The sequence below is a fragment of the Anguilla rostrata genome, chromosome 3 (assembly GCF_018555375.3).
Source record: "Anguilla rostrata isolate EN2019 chromosome 3, ASM1855537v3, whole genome shotgun sequence".
Lineage (NCBI taxonomy): Eukaryota > Metazoa > Chordata > Actinopteri > Anguilliformes > Anguillidae > Anguilla > Anguilla rostrata.
In genome coordinates, this window is record NC_057935.1 from 30,606,185 (window position 1) to 30,626,615 (window position 20,431).

General features: G+C 38.8%; 1 protein-coding gene and 2 long non-coding RNA genes across 7 annotated transcripts in view; 2 read left to right on the plus strand and 1 right to left on the minus strand.

Annotated features, from left to right (window-relative positions):
* The window catches only part of ubr3 (ubiquitin protein ligase E3 component n-recognin 3), a 412,017-nt gene that overhangs the window by 273,896 nt on the left and 117,690 nt on the right, over positions 1–20,431 (plus strand). The gene's annotated exons all lie outside the window — the stretch shown is intronic.
* Positions 1–20,431, minus strand: part of LOC135251996 (uncharacterized) — a 30,242-nt gene that overhangs the window by 8,413 nt on the left and 1,398 nt on the right. The window lies entirely within an intron of this gene.
* Positions 1,589–18,968, plus strand: LOC135252004 (uncharacterized). The gene is made up of 2 exons (XR_010329248.1): positions 1,589–2,042; positions 2,333–18,968. It is a non-coding gene; the product is annotated as an uncharacterized LOC135252004 (long non-coding RNA).

A 20,431-nucleotide genomic window follows, 5' to 3' on the forward strand; every position in this document is an offset into this window, starting at 1 on the left:
TAACAAGTTAGTTGTTTACAATTGTTATTTTATTTATTTTAAAAAAAATTGGTAACTTTTTAACCTATACTATACATATTTGTTTATACAAGAATAAATTTATCATTTTTATGTTCTTCACATCATAATTAATGTTTTAAATGTTTTTTTTATAATGTGAATATATTTGTTTGTATTTTTTAAATGTTATGAGTGTTGTGGGTCATACTTGTTGCATGTTGCATATGTGGTTTCCATGTTTCTGTTTATTATAGTGTTATATGTGTTGCTTTGACAATATGACTCTTGTTGTCCTGCCAATAAAGCAATTGAAATTGAATTGAAATTGAGAGAGAGAGAGAGAGAGTCTGTAACAGGACAGATGCTATTCAGTTCTGTAAAGCCAACTCAATCTAGTTTTTAGCTATTAGCTAGCTTGCTAACGGTACCTGCTGTCACTGACCTAGTCAACAGAGTGAGTGTAACGTCAGTGAAGAGGGCACCTGAATGAAGCATCAAAATATGCGTTGTGAACAGAGACTGTAAAAAATATGGACAAAGCTACTGTGACGTCACCCATTGCCTCTCCGTGGGTCTCTAAAGCACGTTTTGAAGCTCAATGGCGGGCGATTTGGAGCCAAAACCATAGAGTTAAGCGGTCTTGTGATTTTTACAATGTGATTGACAGTCCGGTGCGGAAAAGCCCATCAACCTGAACGAACGATTGCAGAACGAACTTGAGGCTAGCTGACTGTCTACCGTTATGTTTTAAAATACATTATCAAATGTTTACAGAGTTTAATTTCCATCCGTGACTGTACTGTGTCATGTAATCACGTTATATGTATGACATTAATAATACAATTATGTTCAGTTATCTTCAACTTATGTTTCTCAGCAAAACGAATATGCTTAGCTAGCATATCAGCTTGCCAGTGAGCTAGGTAGGCTATCCGTGGTTAGCTCACGCATTAGCAATATGAACCACAGGGGAAGAACATTGACTACACTGATGGTCAATCAATCAGAGATGTGTAGGCTACTGGTGATTTGACCAGGCTAATTTTCATATAACTGTCTGGTAGACCTGCTGTTAACCGAGCAAGGTATCGTCGTAGGTTTTCGCCACAGTCAGTCAATGACCCAGTAACTGCTACTAGCTACTCCATCGCCGTTTGTGGTGTTCACTTGCTGGGTGACGCTAGCTGACCGATCGTTCGCAAGTCACTTTCTACCGAATAAAAATTAACACTGTCAGTGGTGATTAACAAATCTACCAAGTATTTTAATAACTGATCTGCAGGCGTGTAAATATGACAATGCACTTTGTACAGCAAGTTTTCCACCTGGTGCATGAAGACAAAAATAATGTACATTGAATTTATAATTATTATTGGGCTGTTTTTTTTTCTTGTAAATCATCAAAACCAATGGAGAAAAGCCAATATACGCAAGGAGCCCCCAGGACCGATTCTGAGAACCACTGTCTTAAATGATCTTGTCGGTCTCTTAAATGTTAAAAACATGTTCCTTTCTAAATGCCAGTCTTACAAAGATGGTTAATTTCGTTAAATTCAGTGTGTGTGATTTCATCGTGTGTTGTATGTTATTCAGCAAATAAACCTTAAGACTCTTAATTCGCTTCGTGAAACTGAACATTTTGCAATGTTTATCCCAAAATTGGGATTATAGTAGCTTTGTCACATGCGTGAAGCATGGCCCAGATAGACATTTACGGAATGTACACGACTGACAAGCCGTCAAACACGTTTGACAGATTGAATATTTGCCGGTTTGGGTTAGCTAGCTAGTCAAATAGCTTGGTAGCCGAAGTTGCGAAGTTTTAACATAGGCTACTGGACTACCAAATATAGCAAGCTGATTACGCTTTCTGCCAACTAGTTATTTGGTTAAGTAGGCTAAAGGAAATAGTAAAAATGACTCGCCTACCGAAAAACTTCAGAGGATGATTATTTTATGGTCGTCTACTGCAGCTGTAAATAGCACACGCCATAATGAAATCACTACGAAATGGGATGCCTGCATTTTCTGACTTCGCACAGGTGGACCGTGGTCGGAGCCACAATGTCAAGGCCAAGAGGCGCCACCTCCCACCCCAGTGACCATAGACTGTAGCCCCTACTGTAGCTTAGTCTTCTGCAGTAATCAGGAAGTGACGCAAACTGTACCTCATTGGTCCACAACAAATATTATAACAGTGCCCAAATGACACAATAAATCATGCAATCGAACCATGGACAGTCATAAGACGAATAAAATACACATATTGTGACTATTTGTACTCATGAGAAAAAATTATTGACTTTGTATTTTGACCGCATTTGTACCGTAGACTTACATGGAAACCGGATATGAAAACACCTATACTGGAGCCAACCGTAGTGGCGCTAGTGAGCAACCAGGAACAATAAGACCAGGAAATGAGCTTCAAAAACGAAGTCTGGTTTTGGCCGCTTGGTTGTGAATTGGTTCAGTTGCAGCGCTGCAGCTGGGTACTATTGGAGTCCTTTTGCGACAACAACACGCAGTATTCAACATGATCAAGCATACAGGCAAGATAAATGATGGTTGATTTGTGGCCATTTAAGTTAAGTTTTTATAACTTAATTTCCTTATGCAATATTGATATTCAAATTATATCAGATTGTTCAATACGTATGTTGAGGAAAAGCCACAAAACAGCAGCCATATGGATTTCATGACAGCAGATTTTTAGATTTTCGTAGTGACAACGGTCAAATTGACCCCTGTGGTGTTTCTAGTTTTAACTACTTTTTAATCTACCTTAACCTTGCAAATGCCACATTTTTTAATTAACATGAGCTCGGCGTATAAATTATCTGCCGACATACATTTAAAAACATGACATTTTCATTTATTTGTAATCCATGATTGAATCCATGCCTATGTGTTTCTTAAAGCTAGAATGCATGTGTATGCATGTCTCTCACTAGACTTAATGATCTTATGGTTCATACATGTACACGCATTATTATTATCAGTTACTCATAAGAGTACAAAAAGAAATTATCTCAACAAAAAATGATTTCAACGTTCAAAACTGCCAAGTTATGCATACAAAGCACTGTTTATAAGTCGTTCATGAAAGCTTGCAAACCCTAGGTCTGCCATTAAAAGTATTGACATCAAAATGAGGCCATTTGGCAACCTTAGCTCACAAATTAAACAAGCTCTATTTCAAAGCAGTGCTACCCAATGTTTTCTAAATTATTTCATGCAACTTGGCCCTGAGCTTTTTCATCTTACCATCCTACTTGCTGCTGCTACCAAGCTATGAGTGGAAACAACAAACGGTGTTTTATATTTATTAGTTCATGATCCACTGCAATGATGCTAAATGCAAAGTTTCTAAGTGCCACCATTGTCATCTATTTAACAGGCACCTCCTCCCCACAGGCTCGTCTGCAACTATACCTATTGAGGAATATTTCGGACAAAATTAAATTAATAAATACATCATGAAATGTGAGCATAAATAATGAATTGTGGCACGAAATGTACGTATGTATTTATTTCTTTATTTATTTCAATGACGCTACGTGTGACATGAAATAAGGCTTGAAATTCAAACCGCCACTTTCACCCATCAAAGTTGGGAGGGCGGGCTCTAGCGATTACTGTTTTTTTATTGGTGCATCGACATGATTCGATTGTTCATGCGCTGGAGGTGTGCTGTTGGAGCCCTAAACATATATACGTATATATGACTATGGTTGGAGCCCCCATATGGTGCTAACAACCAAGTTAAACTATGCGGTTGTTCCCTGCATTTGGAACGGTACTTCTCTCTAGGGTTTTCGACACACTTGTTCCTGGTTATGGTTATACACTTTGTAGTACGTTGTTCTGGATAAGAGTGTCTGCCAAATGGCTGTAATGTAATGTAATGTAACCGTGCTACCTGTGCTGTTGAATAAAAAAAGCAACACATTTGAATTTCTGATGTGTAGCAAGGAAGGAAGGAACATAGGGCGCGGGAACATCAGGCTGAGCTAGCATAAGGATGATGCCTGAAAAAGATAGCTTGGCACACTGAAATTACCTTGGCCAGAGGTGTGTTCAAATTCAGCGAACAGAGGCGAACGTTCGTGATGAACACAAACACAAAGCTAATGGAAAAAAAGTTTGAAATAGGCTGCAAACGTTTGCCTTGTTCGCTGAATTTGAACGCACCTCAGGAGTAGTAGAGTGAATAGATGGTACATTTACAAAAGATGATTCTGGAGTTGTTTCTGCAGAGACCTGCGAGGAATTCAGTGCCTCTTGAATCAAATTAGCTGCGTCGCGGTGTAATTGTGGGCAACTTTTCTGCTTGTCCTGACCGCCCGCTGGCACAACATAGTGTTCTACTGCATTTTGCTTGCCTTGGGAATCCTATCGCTCATCGCTGGATTGCTGTAGACTGTAGCCACTAGAGGCGGGTCTCTCAGAAATACTCAACCTATCACTAAGCCTCCTGTGTTTTGTGTACTCGCTAGAGCCCGCCCACCCAACTTTGATAGGTGAAAGTGACGGTTTTAATTTCAAGCCTTATTTCATGTCGCATGTAGCATCATTGAAATAAATAAATGATTAAATAAATGCATTTCGTGCCAAATTTAATTATTTATGCTCACATTTCATGATTTATTTATTTATTTAATTTTATCCGAAATATTCCTCCATATATACCCCCCAAGCATGACATGCTGAACAACAGCGTTCCATCTGGGAGTTCATAAAAAAAAATTAAAAAAAAAACATATTCTGTGATAGCAACAGATAATGCCAACAATAGCGTGAAGGGATGCCAATACAGTGGTGAAAAATGCTGCTCACTGAATAGCGAAATAAACAAGAGCTATTTTTATGGAATTATACCATGTCATTCTGCTATCAATAACTGTGACTAAATATGGAATAACTATACATGTAAAGATAGCCCTTTCAATATATAGTGGTCATTTATTGACTTGAACAATCCATTTCAGAAATAAACACGCAAATAGAAAGCGGGGGTAAAGGCAACATTCAAAACCTCACTTGCGATTTATGCTGGTGTAACTCTGTTCTGATCTTTATAGTTTGATTCATACCTCTTTCATCATTTAGAGGACAGTTCAGCTTTTAAATGACATATGGCATGGTTCATTTGAATTTTATTGCAAAGCGTGAGAGCCCCGTGTATCTGCATGAGTGGTTGCTTCAGCACTGCGTATATTCTGCTGTAGCAGTGCACAGTAGTATACAAACATTTGTTGAGGTGTAATAGTTTTTCTCCTTCGCTTTTTGAGGAAACTTTTACAAATGTTTCCAACTCATCAGCATGGCTAAAGCTAATTTTCTGGGAGGAAGTCAGAAGAACAGGAAGCATTTATTCTAGCTAGGATATATATGAACATGTATGTATTACTTCTTGTAACATTTCTATTTACTTGTGTAATATTTTTTAATATTTTTAGATTTGCATTGGTCGTAAAAGGCAGCTATTAATCGTTGCTAAAAATGCTGAACACATATGTATCAGGGAGCAACCTTCAGTGTTTGTATCGCGGCATTGTTCGCGTACACTGTACAGTGTGAGCATACTGTATTGGCTTGTAGAGGCTTGCAGTGGCCTGGTTTGTTAAAATTCATACCACTCACAATGAAATAGTGTGATTTTCAAGAGGTTTGCTATATTCTCTAATGTGGGGATTTCAAATGCTGTAGTGTAAGCATTCATAGGTGGCTCAATCATGTGTTATGCACCAATTTACTGTGAATCCCTGGCTGTTAGTATGGAATGGAAATGGCAAGGAAAATACTCATTCAAATTTACTGTATGCTGACATGTGATAGATGAACATACAATTTACCTTGGAGTGATCATAATAGTAACATGTCATCCCATCCTCATGCGGCAAAAGATTACATACTGTAGAGTACAGAAAACATACAAGTGTGAATGATTACATATTTAGGTATGTGTACCACAGCATGGCACATTGTTTTTGCATTATTTTTCAATGTGATATCTAGGGCTGCCACTAACAACTATTTTTCTATCGATTAATCTATCAACTATTTTACCAATTAGTCGATTAATCTAAACGATTAATTTTCTTCCAAGAAAATCAAATTGACCGTTTAATTTAAGTTCATTTTATGTTGACAACAATAAATTGTATGTGTCATTGTATAATGCAGCACAAAACAAAATGTAAACAAAGGTTTACATATTAAAGTGCAAAACTGTAGGTTTAAACTGGCAACTCCAACATGATAAAAAATTTAACAAAATAAAAAAGAGGGCTTATTATTTAAGTCAGTAGTGCAACTCCAAAATAAATCCACGTTTCTATTAAACCCCTTATCAAAGTAAAGAAATTAGGTCTGCATATTAAACAAAGTGTAACATGTTTAGAGTGTAAGAGACAATGGTGTCCAGCTCAAAGTCCAACTCAAATATTGGAATCAAATGTCTGTTAGACATGTGTGTTGTAATGTCAGAATGTCAACATGTCCACATGTTCTGGACTTACAGTAGGCTAGCTCTTTTCTTGGAAACTTTTCACTACTAACGCTTACATTACAGTGTGAAATATCCACATTTTATAATACTCAATCCACATTATATAACACTCAATTTCAAAAATAACGTATATAACCAAAATATTTTGAGCAGTAATACTTACATAGCAATGATGAAATTTTATCTGTGTTCAGTAGATAGAGACAGCAGGCTAAATCAATGACTGTTCTATCCGCTTCTGTTTTGCTCGAGAAAAGGATGTCAGTTATGTCTATCAGCAAACATATTGCTTAGCTATGCCCAGAAGTCCTCAATAATAATAGTATTTTCCAAGAAATTACGAAAAATCGTTGACAATGTTTTGTTAGGTGCATCGTCTTTTTACTGCTACCACAGAGGGAATGCGTAAGTGAATGCGATGATAAGAAAATTTTCGGTTACGCTGACCTATAAAACGCTATTCCAAAAGCAAAATTAGTTATACATCGTTAGAAAGCTTATACTTTCACCTACTGAATAAATTAATTGTCAATCAAGCCAGACTGTACTAAAAAGGGCGACAACGCCGTAAACAACGCATGTGGTATTACGCACAGCTATTTTTGAAACCTCTGAACCTCTTCCCCACCAAGTCGGACCCTGCTGCAGCCGCCATGATTTTTAAAAAAACTGTAGCGTTGACTGGAGCCGACCAATGACTGGAGCTGTCACAACAAATTTTATCCCCCTACAAATATCATCCCCCTATTCACTTCCAGGGTTACGTTTCCGGTTACGTTCCCTTAATGCATAAGTTAGCATCAGCTTGACTGCCTTGCATGCATGGTTTCCAAGTGTTCTCTGCTGATTGCTAACGACAGTGAGCGATCGCTAGCTAGCTGGCTAGCTAGCAAGAGAAGCTTTTATGAAAGTCTAAGCGAAACTCTTCCAGCTAGCTATTGATCTGTCTCGCTGGCTATATATATATCTCTCGTGCTAGCTAGCTAGCAATCTATGAAACTTACTAGAGAGAGAGATTTTTTAAATATTAATTATTGTACTCACTGTTTCACCTAATTTACACACGCCATTACACAAGCTAAGATACAGAAATACCACACACATACACACACACAAATTTGTATTCTGTTCATATGTTTATTGTTTGTTGTACTCATGTTTTTACAATATGTATATATATATATACGTTATGCCAATAAAGCTCATTTGAATTTGAATCTTCGGACAGAGAGATCTGACCAATCGGCACAATGTAACGGCACAACATAACCCTGGAAGTGAATAGGGGAGATTAAATTTGTAAGGTGGATGAAATTTGTTGTGACAGAGCCAAAAACGACTGACGTTACGTAGCAATTATGTAGTGATATTAAAGAAAAACATTTGTTATAATGAATTGAAGCGTTTTTGAAATCAAAAAGGTAAATTCATAAAAATAAAAAAAACGATGCGTCAGGTTAAAATATTGATGTTGACGCATTTTCAGCGTCGACGTCATCGATTACATCGACTAATCGTGGCAGCCCTAGTGATATCAATGTTTCATCATTAACCATAATAAAGGGGCAAATTAGTATGCTTTATAATGGACAAAAAGCATTTGGATAGGTTTTTTAACCCCTATACTCATGAAAAGATAGTATTTCTCTATTGAAAATGATGCAAAAGTGAGTTTCATGAGTTAAGACAGTTGATTTGTAGTGACATATATGATTATGTTAGGATTTAGAACATATGTACAATTTACATATTTTAGATAGATTTGGAGACTCGAAGGATATACTGCTTACTTTTTGCTTCATAGATGTTTAGAAGTTCTGCATATCACCCTCATATTTTGCATACTTGTGGTCAAGGAGTTTATGATGATGTATAGTTTTCCCTGCTATATATGCAATGTGATCTCTCTGTGTTTCATTTCAAACTGAAGGAGAACTTCATTTTGGAATTGTCGCTAAGATAATTGCATTAGTGGCACTTTATTTCCACCACAGTTTGCCAGTCCATCACAGGGCACACACATTCACTCACACACTCATACTTTTTTCAGGGCCGATTTAGGGCTCTTTAGAGGTAGAGAAATTTAATGCAAAAATCAACCCTGGTTAATTCCGTGAACTTAAGTGAATTCCAGTTTTGGCTCATGAAACTCACTTTTGCATAATTTTCAAGTGGGAATTAATATCTTTTCATCAGTATAGGAGACTAAGATATCTAGGGGTCCAAAAACCTATCCAAAACCTCTCCAAAAATTAATAAAATGGCATAGGGCAAATAGATTTGCTGCTTATGATGGTTTAAGATGAAATATTGATATCACATGGAAAAATAATGCAAACACATTGTGACATGCTGTGGTACACATACAGTTGAGGCCAAAAGTTTACATACACCTAGCCTAAATATATTCAAACTCAGTTTTTTTACAACTCACATTACGTTACCATAAATTTATTTTGGAAAGTCAATTAGGGCATCTACTTTTTTCACATCAGAGATAATTTTAAAAGAGTCGATGGCAGACAGATTTAATTTAATTCACCATATCAGAATTCCAGTGGGTCAAAAGTTTACATACACCAAGTTGACTGTCTCTTTAAACAGTCTGGAAGAATCCAGAAATTGAGAAATTTAGAAGCTTCTGATTGGTCAATTGTCATAATTAGGAGTTAATTGGGAGTTAATGGGGAAATCCAAGCAACTCAGCCGAGACCTCAGAAAAAAAGATTGCGGACCTCCACAAGTCCGGTTCCTCCTTGGGAGCAATTTACAAACAACTGAAGGTACTACAAGCATCTGTACAAACAATCGTATGCAAATATAAATATCTTAGGACCACACAGACACTGCATCGATCAGGAAGGAGGCACAAATTACCTCCCAGGGCTGAACGAACTTTGGTCCGAAAGGTTCAACTGAACCCCAAGACAACAACAAAGGAACTGGTGAAGGAGTTGAAGGCATCAGGTACCAAAGTATCTACATCCACCATTAAGAGAATCCTACATCGCCATGGCCTAAAAGGCTGTCGCGCAAAAAAGAAGCCCCCTACTCCAAGACAGTCAAAAAAAAAGGTCAGAATAAAGTTTGCAGGTGATCACCAGGACAAAGACCTAGCCTTTTTGAGGAGTGTTCTCTGTTCAGATGAAACAAAAACCGAACTGTTTAGCCATAATGATCACCGCCATGTGTGGAGGAAAAAGGGTGAGGCTTTTAATCCTAAGAACACTGTCCCAACTGTGAAGCATAGGGGTGGCAGCATCATGTTGTGGGGGTGTTTCTCTGGAAAACTGACTGGTGCACTTCAGAAAATAGATGGCATCATGAGGTATGAGGATTATTGAGAAATACTGAAGCAACGCCTCAAGACATCAGCTATAAAGTTAAAACTTGGTCACAACTGGGTGAACAAGGTGGCCCTCGAACCTGACTGAGTTACACCAGTTCTGTCAGGAGGAATGGACAAACATTCGAGCAAATTATTGTGAGAAGCTTGTGGAAGGCTACCCCAAGTGTTTGATTCAAGTTAAGCAATTAATAGGCAAGACCACCAAATAGTAACAAAGTGTATGTAAACTTTTGACCCACTGAAAATTGTACATAAAATCTGAAATAAATCTGTCTCTTTGCTATTATTTTGAAATGATCTCTTATGGAAATAAAGTAGATACCCTAATTGACTAAACACAGGAATTGTACGGTAATAAAAAATGTGTGGAGTTGTGAAAAATTGAGTTTGATTGTCTTTAACCTAGGTATATGTAAACTTTTGGCCTCAACTGTACCTAAATATGTAATCATTCAGTATTGCAAGTTTTTCCTTACTCTATGTTGCATTGCGGATGGGACGAAATTTTACAAATTATATTTATGATCACTGCAAGGGAAGTTTTACTTTCATCTAGCACGTATCAGCATGCAGTAAAATTTGAATGAGTATTTCCCATGGAAGTATAGCCCATGTAGATACTAATACCCCAAATTATGTACAATAAGATTACAATAAAATAATATTCCTCCATCAGAAAATGTTGGCAATGTTCGGGCTTCACAGTAAGTTGGTGCATCAAATATGACACATGACTGAGCCACCTATGACTCCTTACACTGCTGCATGTGAAATCCCTGCATTAGAGAATAGCACAATAGCACAAAAATCACCCAATTTCATTGTGAGTGGTATGAATTCTAACAAAGCAGGCTTCTACGAACCACTACACTCTGCTTACATGCTTATGCCAAGTGTTCGTTAACAATTCCACTTTATGAATACAAATGTTTGGTGGTGAAAGAATATTTTTATGAACTCCTAGACACTATTTTCCAGTGTGTCATAGTTGGGGGGTATAGTTGCAGATGAGACTGGAGACTTGTTAAATGGACGACCTACATGACAATGGTGGCACTTAGAAACTCTGTATTTAGCATCATTTTAGTGTGCTGTGCATTAATGAAGCTGAAACTCATAGTTTGGTTGTAGGAACACCGAGGGCACTATTTTTTGGCCAGCACACGGTGTGTTGCAGCAGTGGTGAAATTGTATTTTCGGCATATAATTTAATGCGCTTGAGCGGTTTGGTAATTGTGTGAGTCTCCGTGCACCGAAAGGGAGAGGAGCCGCTGCTGGGGGCGTGTCAGTCAATATCACATTACACAGTGTAATTTTGGCAGCTCATTTGAACTGTTTGGTACATTGCGATTTCGTATCATTTTGACTTTTGAAGCAGACTGAAAGCTGTTTCAATTACTTGTGGACAAATCGTTCAGTTTATGACAAAAAATTAGTACTTGAATAGTTTTTGTTTTTATCATATAGTTATATGTCACGCTAATTTATAATTTATTATTGTTAAACATGATTATTTTTTTAATTGTTTGCAGCATCATTAAAATAAGAGAAAATGTTTTTATTTTACCATTTCAGTTTTCTGAACATATTTCTGCCAGGTACTCTGCTGATATATTTACCCATTATAAAGCAATGGTATGTTCTGTTGAAATGACTGTATGATACTGTAGTGTGCGGTGCAGCTAGTCGGTCAAGTAATGAGGCAATGGAACTGTTTCTCTTAAACAGCCAACCGGCTAACTTTTATTCCCTGCCAAAACCGGCTTACAGGTTGAGATGTCGCTTCTAACATTAACCCCATGTGGCCTGCCCTGCTACCATCGAGATATACAAGAACTGGAGACAGTTTCTGTTTACCGGTTCCATGGATTCCTATGGGAGATGCTCAAAGGCGCATGAAGCCAATTCATGGACGCAGCCATGTTTGACTATCAGCTGTTGGCACCGGAGTGTGCGCACTGGGTACCTAAAGGTGAAGAATCACGGCATGGGTGCTCGGGCACGGAAGCACCCATGGAAGGTCGAGCACCCATGGGAAAAATGCACTTGATAGGCCTACTGTATATGCGCCAGCGTAGAGTTGGGGCCAAATTTACATTGATTTGATAGCAAACTCCACCCAGCATATGCTGCATGGCATAGCCCACTAACATTAGACGCACTGTCCAATTGAAAGCGATGTCAGATTAACCGCTAATGTGTAGAGAAAGGCTGGCTGGCAACTCATTAGCTAGCCTTCACCTAGCCCAACAAAATGGACAAATTTGTGATTAAACAACCAAAAACATCAAGCAATATAACGATTTCCACCATTGCGACTTCCAGTTCCACCAGTGCCTCCAGCAGTGCCCAGTCAACTAGTAACAACAGTAATAAAGATAACGACAACCGCAGCAGCGAAGATGGACAAAAGAAGCGATGGACTTATCAAGCTAGTCTATGAAGCCACAAAAAACAAGGTATTTTGTGAGGTTTTCACCACAGCTAAAAACATGGGTGCCCCGCTTCCATCCATAACACACGATCAAGAATCTTTGAAAGCTTTTGTGCGAGATGGCTTTTCCAGCTGGGCTAAAGCACTAGAACGATTCCGATTTCACGAAAAGTCAAATCTGCATAGAGCTACTGTTAGCATTGTTGCCGCTGCTGATGTGGGTGTTAATGTTGCCGGTAAACAAAAGCAGATGGCGATGCGAGAATAGCTTTGTTGGGTATTCTGTCCTCTATCCAATATCTTTCGTGTCAGGGATTGGCCATTCAAGGAAAAACAGAGGAGGAGTCCAATTTGACCCAGTTGCTAAACTTGCGTGCTCAAGATATCCCAGAGTTACAGTCATGGCTGGCTTGTAAGGAGAGCAAGTGGCTATCTCATGATATCCTAAACGAGATGACTGAAATTATGGCCTATGATGTGCTGAGAACGCTAATTGAAGAAATAAAGTCTGGTGAGTTTTTCTCTGTGATTATGGACGAGACAGCCGACATTACGGTCAAAGAGCAGGTGTCTATCTGCTTCCATTTTGTGACTGAAAATCTGGAGCCAGATGAACTTTCTGTTGGATTTTATGAGACATCAAAAACAACAACAGACACACTTTTTCAGCTGTTAAAAGACGTTCTGATGAGATTCTCACTGCCAATCGGTAAATGTAGAGGACAGTGCTACGACGGCGCGTCAAATGTTTCTGGCATCTGTTACAGGCTGGCGTGCAGGAACAGGAGCCCCGAGCACTGTACATCCATTGCACCGCACATATTGTGAATTTGGTTGTGCATGATGTTGCCCAAAACATTCCCGCATGTCGCAACTTCATGGAACTTATTTGTGACATGATAACACTGATCAGAAATTCACCAAAGTGCCTCACTTGGTTCCAAGAGTTTCAAGGCAAAGAAGCACCGTCTTTGAGACCTCTGTGCCAGAGGTGGGTAGTAACGCATTATATTTACTCCGTTACATTTACTTAAGTAACTTTTTGAATAAATTGTACTTGTAAGAGTAGTTTTAATGCAACATACTTTTCACTTTTACTCAAGTATATTTGTGAAGAAAAAATGTTACTTTTACTCCGTTATATTCGGCTACATTCCGCTCGTTACTTTTATTTTTTACCCATTTTTTATTCAATGCACGTTCTGTTCGTTTCATTCTCTCAGAGAGACTTCAGCCAAAGAGGCTGACTGGTCTTTGCTTTGGCTCTGTCATAGCCCCACATGACTCCGTTTCACCAATCAAACGTAGCCAGTTACAGCACACAGAAGGATGAGTGGGCGACAACAATGGCTGAAACAACTGCGGGTGATTCGTAGGAGGCAGAACACCCCTGGCCTCACGTTCAAACTACGTTTTACTTACAGACTACCAAAAAAAGTAGTCACATTATGCGCTGCCTTCTTTGTCTGCCTAGAAATGTGGACATTTCAGCCTACAAGAACTCAACTTCGAACTTGAGAAAATATGTGGCGGTAAGTTGTAGGTTAGTTTTGGCTGTGGATAGCTAACTATTTGACTGAGTGGTCATTTATTGTCTTGGACAATCCGTTTGTGAAATATACGGGCATTTGTGATGCCTCGGTATCTTCCAAAATAGCTGTGCGTAATACCACACGCGTTGTTTACGGCGTTGTCACCCTTTTTAGTACAGTCTGGCTTGATTGACAATTAATTTATTCAGTAGGTGAGAGTATAAGCTTTCTAACGATATATAGCATGTCTAATTTTGCTTTTGGAATAGCTTTTTTTAGGTCAGCGTAACCGAACATTTTCTTATCATCACATTCACTTATGCATTTACTCTGTGGTAGAGTAAAAGACGCAGCACGGAACGTGGTCAAGGATTATTCGTAATTTCTTGGGAAATACTATTATTATTGAGGACTTCTGGGCATAGCTAAGCCGTATGTTTGCTGATAGACCCAGATGACATCGTTTTCTGGAGAAAAACAGAAGCGGATAATCAGATAATCATTATTATTTTAAAGTAACAATACTTTTACTTGAGTACAGGTTTTAGCTACTCTACCCACCTCTGCTCTGTGCCCAACGCGCTGGACCGTGAAAACGGCCTCGTTACAATCCATTGCTTCCAACTAGAGCGCGCTAATGGGATTTCTCGAGGACCTGTGTTTAAACGACAAAGGTGACGCAGGAGGTAAAGCCAACGGTCTGCTTTTGCTCCTGCAGAAATTTAGCACTTTTTTCTCATTGAAACTCATGCTGAAATTCTTCTTGCACATGGAAACATTCAATATTGCACTCCAAAAGAGCCAGTTGCACCTACAGAAAGCTAGACAGATGGTTGACATGCTCAGAGAAGACATAACGTGGCTTTGTGAAGAAGGATTCCAAGAAACACTACCACAGCAGCACATGACCTGAACTTGGAGAGCCCAACTGTGCCAAGACCAAGAAAAATTCCCCGTCGACTGGAAGATGGAGGTGAGCCGCCACACAGATTTCGACACCAGGAGCATTGTACCGACAGCAATACTTTGAGATCATGGATACAACATCAACATCCCTGGATTGCAGATTTAGTCCTTCTGCATTCAAACACATGCAAGATGTTGAGGATTTTGTGACCGGAAAGGGTGACTGCAAAAGCATCGTGCAGTTCCATGGGGATGATTTGGATGAAGTGAGGCTGACATTGCATCATGATATGTGACGGACGAGGAGTTTGCCTAGTTACTTTTCAAAATGTAGTGGACTTCCTGAAAGGTAATCAGGGAGAGCACTTTAGAACCATGTTGCCAGAGATCACCAAACTAGTGAAATGCGCACTGACTGTCCCTGTAACATCCTGCAGTTCAGAAAGGTCATTTTCAGGCCTGCGGCATCTTAAAACTTATCTGTGGTCCACAATGGGGCAAGCAAGACTGAACCATGTTGCTGTATTGAACTGTCACAAGAGTGTGTCACGAAGTAGGAACCTGAATGTAATCGCAGATGAATTCATCAAGCGCATGGCTGCAAGGAGTAACACTTTCCTCCAATTTTTAATGTTTAGTAGCTGTGTGGGCCTATGTGTTGACGGTTAATTAATTGACTGTATTTTACTGTGTGCACTTGTATGCTTTCTTTGCATGTGTATTATAACTTGTTTGGCTTGTTAATAGGCCCCTTGTGGCCTATACTGTTATGTTGCATTCTGTACGGGTGTACTATAGCAGCGGTGTCTCACAGCCACGGTGGTGTCGGATTGTGTTGGATTGTGCACCTATGATTTATGTTCATGTGTTGTGTTAATTTTATTAGCTACTAAGTGTTTATTTATTTGTCACGAGTCATCACCAGGAACAATGGACACAAGAAAATTATGGCAGGTAACATTACTATTATTAATATATCAAAATAACAATATAATCAAAACAATAATGGCGGTGGATTTGTGTTATTTTAGGCCATGGTTTAATACTCTGTGTATTCTGATATATTGGTTCTGTGCAAGCAACTCTGAATTCAACCCTTTTCTGCATCGATGAGTCAACAACAGTCTCATACTCATTCATGCTCTAAGCAGTTATGAGCACTGTGACGTAAAACAATGCGGACCAAATTGGAATGAAATATAAAATCCTTCTGTGGGACTCAAAACAAAAATCGGTGCCTGGGTCGTAATCAGTGTGAAGAAATTTTAGACCTAAAAAGTTCTGTCCAGAATTATTTAATTTGGCCAGGGTAAATTAGTTTTGAATGGTCTTCATTGGGGAAATTTTCTTTTTGGCACCAGAGGCTTACTAAACTGCAATACCTTGAGTAACCACTGGAGTTTATGAGCTTCACCGAGAATGGCAATCCCTGGTCCCCTGGCACTGACTAGTGCTGGCTCGCTCCCCATGGTTCTGTGATCCATACGCAGTTCAGTAACCATGGAAGTTCAAAGTACTTCACGGTCCTGTTCCTTGTAGGCTATTCATCAGTTGAATGCTTTCCACAAATCAGAGTGATATGGTGAGTCATATATTGACCAACCAGAGTCTAGCGTTGAATAAATCAACTTGGCTATAAATTCGTTACCGAATCATGTCAAGAAAAATCACGCATTGATTCTTATTCTTATATGTATTTTGGATATAACTGGGTTGAAAATGTGACTGTAAACACCTTAGTTTGATAGAAACAGGAGTTTCTCCATTACAGTCTATGGGGAAATCGAGATTTGGTATTTGATATTGGTTTCTGCAACTTCTAACTCCTCATGTCTCTCCAGTTCCTGGTTATGCTCTATGGTTTGAGTCAATAACAGTCGGTTCATACGCGGGTGTGCTCGTTTATGCAGTTAAGCGCACTGTGACGTAAAACCTTGCGGACCAAAATTGAAATTAAATAGCAATGATATCTTCTTCCGTGGTACTCTGAAAACAAATCGATGCCTGGAGAGTAACTACTGGAGTTTATGAGCTTCACGGAGAATGGCAATCCCTGGTCCCCTGCCTGCTACAGACTGACCTTCCTGTTACTGGGTTCCCTTGGGATCTTAAAAAGTCTTAAATTTAATAATCAGAATTTTAGGCCTTAAAAAGTCTTAAAAGGTCTTAAATATGATTTTTTTAAAAGTCTTAAAAATTGATTGGATTAGGAAGTTACTTCTATGTTGCGATAACTTCTCTGTATCACGTTTAATAGCCTATCAGTCCACCCCCCCCACCCGCCGCTAACAATTTGTATGGAAATAAATCAACATGGAACCAATAACCGCTAACTTTGCAGCCCCCGTTGAGAACTTAGCAGAGAACACCCAGCTAGCAACTGCGCCTAGCAACCAAGCTTGAGCTAGGGTCAGTCAGAGCCTGAGGTAAAGAGAAATTCTGCTAGCGTGTCGCGATCATACATCTTGAAATCTTTACTTTTGTAACTTTATGGGGAACTATGGAGAAGTGGAGGGGAACGTTTTTGAAGCCCGCTGCACCTTATGTAAGAAAAGTTAAACTAGGTACATTGGGGGTAAAGGCTTTAGAATCGCATGGTCAGTCAGAGAAACACAGACCCAAGTGAAAAACCAACAACAAACGCCTGCTATCTCTTCCGTGTTCGACCCTGCTTCGGGACCATCAAGTGTGTTAACACGGCGACACAATTGAATCGAGAAATAGCCTACTTTTTTTTGAAAAAAGCACTATATTCTGTAACTGAATTTAGATCAAACCTACCATGCACAAAAATATAAAAATGCTCGTCAATCTGTGTATAGTGTCATCATAGCGTGGAGTGTTTAAAACCATAAAACCACTCCCTTAAAATAAAATAAAAACTGTAGGCTATTCGTTAACTTTAAATACAGGCCAACTAGTCTGATTTTGACAACTTTATGATTTAACTGGTTCACGTTTTAGTTTATAAAACTCAGAAGTAACTTAAACATCCACTGAGCACTAGTGTCTTACTACCGGTTAAGCATTTTAGAATAAATTCTGCAGCCTGCTTGAGAATACTTGGTGTACTAAATGTTGCAAAGAAGTATAATCTTAAGTATATTTTCCTGATGTGTAGGCCTATACTTGTTCAAAAGTGAACTAAGTAGGCTTTCTTATTTTAAGAAAGAATTCTATATTCGTGTGCTTATAAAACTTTATGGAGTCCAACTTGTCAAAGTTTCTTTATTTAATTAGTAGGATGATAGGACAGCTCCTTATTCCCAAATTCCCCTCCTTAGTCATTGAGAATTATTTTAAGAGCTCCAGTCCTATAGAAAAATTCCACAATGCATTATGCTACATCCTCAGCTTGGTTAGACTTTAGCGGATATGCCTCGACCCACATCGTTTTGTGGGTTTTCTTCTTTCATAGTAATTTTCCTTCATACTTTTTTGCCAGTATGGGCGTGAAATAGGTATTAAATTCTATTCAAAGTGGTCTTAAAATGGTCTTAAAAAGTCTTAAATTTAACTTGTTGAAACCTGCAGGAACCCTGTTACAGTCTCATTCCCTCCAAAACTCCCTGGTTTGTCCCCTAAAACTTCCTCCCTGCAACACAGTCCCCAATCTCAAAGTGACCCTCCCACAGAACTAATAGCCACTACCACTACAGCGACATCTCCCTCAAAAATCCCCAACAACACATTTCCTTCCCCGCCCTCATGTCATGGTTCTGTCTTTTTGTTTCTATTTTTCCTGTGTGGGCCGCCAATTGGCGGCACTTCTCAGTTTTTGTATTTCTGTTTCCCCTGTGTTAATTGTATTATTGTTTTCCATTATTGTCTCCTTATTTAATCATCGTCCCCACCTGCCTCTCATTTTCCCTTCCCTCTCGTTTGATTATGTATTGAGTTCACCTGTGTCTTGTCTATTTAAGTTCTTTGTCCCCTTGACTCGGGTGCTGGTTCCTTGTGTTTGTTTCTGACCATATGTATCTGCCTGCTTTTGTCCTGCTTGTGTTTCATTTGTTTTTCTGACTGTGTTCCTGCCTGCTTTTGGACCTGTCTGTGTTCTGTCCTGTCTGTGTTCTGCCCGTGCTGTTTCTGTTCCCTGTGTCTGCTACGCTTTGAGTGTTTTGAGTTCCTTTACGTGTTTCCTGGTTTTTTTTATTTTTCTTTTGGAATTGCCCCTCGTGGCCTTTTGTTTGTTATGTTTTGTTTTGTTAGTAAAGTCTTTATTTGAATCTACATTTTTGAGTTTCGTGTTTTTTTCCCACTCTGCGCCTGGGTCCTAACCCCCGTATCGTGACACTCAGTCCCACAGTCCACATTCACAGCCACAGCATTACAATATTGCTACTTCATACAATGTATTCCTGTAATGTAAGGTTATATACATGAGCTGACATTCTTGATTTAAGAGATATAGTCAAATAAATGCATTTTTTAGCAAGCGAAAATGATTTTTTTCTCAAATACCAAATGGGCCTACCAACTAAGTCATATATAGTTAAGCCTGTCTGATCTGCTCAAAACTGAGGATATTGAAAAAATGTCAAAATCACCCTAGGTCTCTAAGAGTTTTAAAGAAATACAAAGTGTAATAAATGTAATTACTTTGGTCATTCAGCACATTTCTCTGTGAGTGTGCTTTTATATAGCCTATGCACTGTCGCTCTCCTCTAAACCATTCCACGGAGAACGTGCATCTTTGGTGGCTTGCTGGGACCGCACACACACAAATCGCTTATATTTCATGCAGTTGCCATGTAGCTATTGTATTCAGTTTATTCAATGTCTCTGTTTTAGTCAAAACTCGGAAATATGTCAGTGGCGTTATCTCCACCATGTTTTATGCCTATCATTTCCATAACTACAACATACACAATTATTCATCCTCACCCTAAAGGCTTTATCAACTTCATCACAATTGCAATGAATGCATTTTGTGTGATTGTATATGTATGAAATTAGTATTGATAGCACTTTATTGGGAAATTCTTATGAAAGCACTGGTCATTCAATTGTTGAAAAGCTTCACACATGTTGTTCTCTATTGTCTGGTGGGTGGTTTTGTGAAGAAAGTGGCACAGACTGCCTGTATTTTTAAAAAAAAAATTTTTTTTATGCAGTTATTTTAAGCCACAATATTTAGGAAAGTCATGTAAGGACTATAATATTTAAATATTTGCTTATTTCTCCAGGGGTCAGATGCTGCTTTAACATTTTTTTACATTCCTGACTTTTGAGTTTTGAGTTGGTATGGGTTTGATACAGAATAGCTTCAGTGACATCAACAGATAAAAAAAAAAAAGATCATGTCTGATCAGTTGCCAAACAAGTTGACATTTCTTCTTGATATTTTCTCTGAAATTGAACATGGTTTTTAACACGGGGGGAGGAGAAGAGAATGGTTTTGAAAAGATTCAAAATGGCAGAAAATACAATATGGTGGAATTTATGGATCTTTGAGGCAAATGAGGAGAGGGACCTGTACCCCAAATTTGACTCTAGGACAAACGGGCATGGGGACTGGGCTCCTGAATATAACATTTTTGGCACATGCACTACAGCGCCACCAGGTGATCAATCTGTGGCATAATTTAATGGATTCAAGAGTTCAAACAAGACTACCAAATCTCTTTGTAACCTAAAATGCTGTATCCCTTCAGCAACACAGCTCTTGGCATCCAGGACCCCTTGTCGGCCTA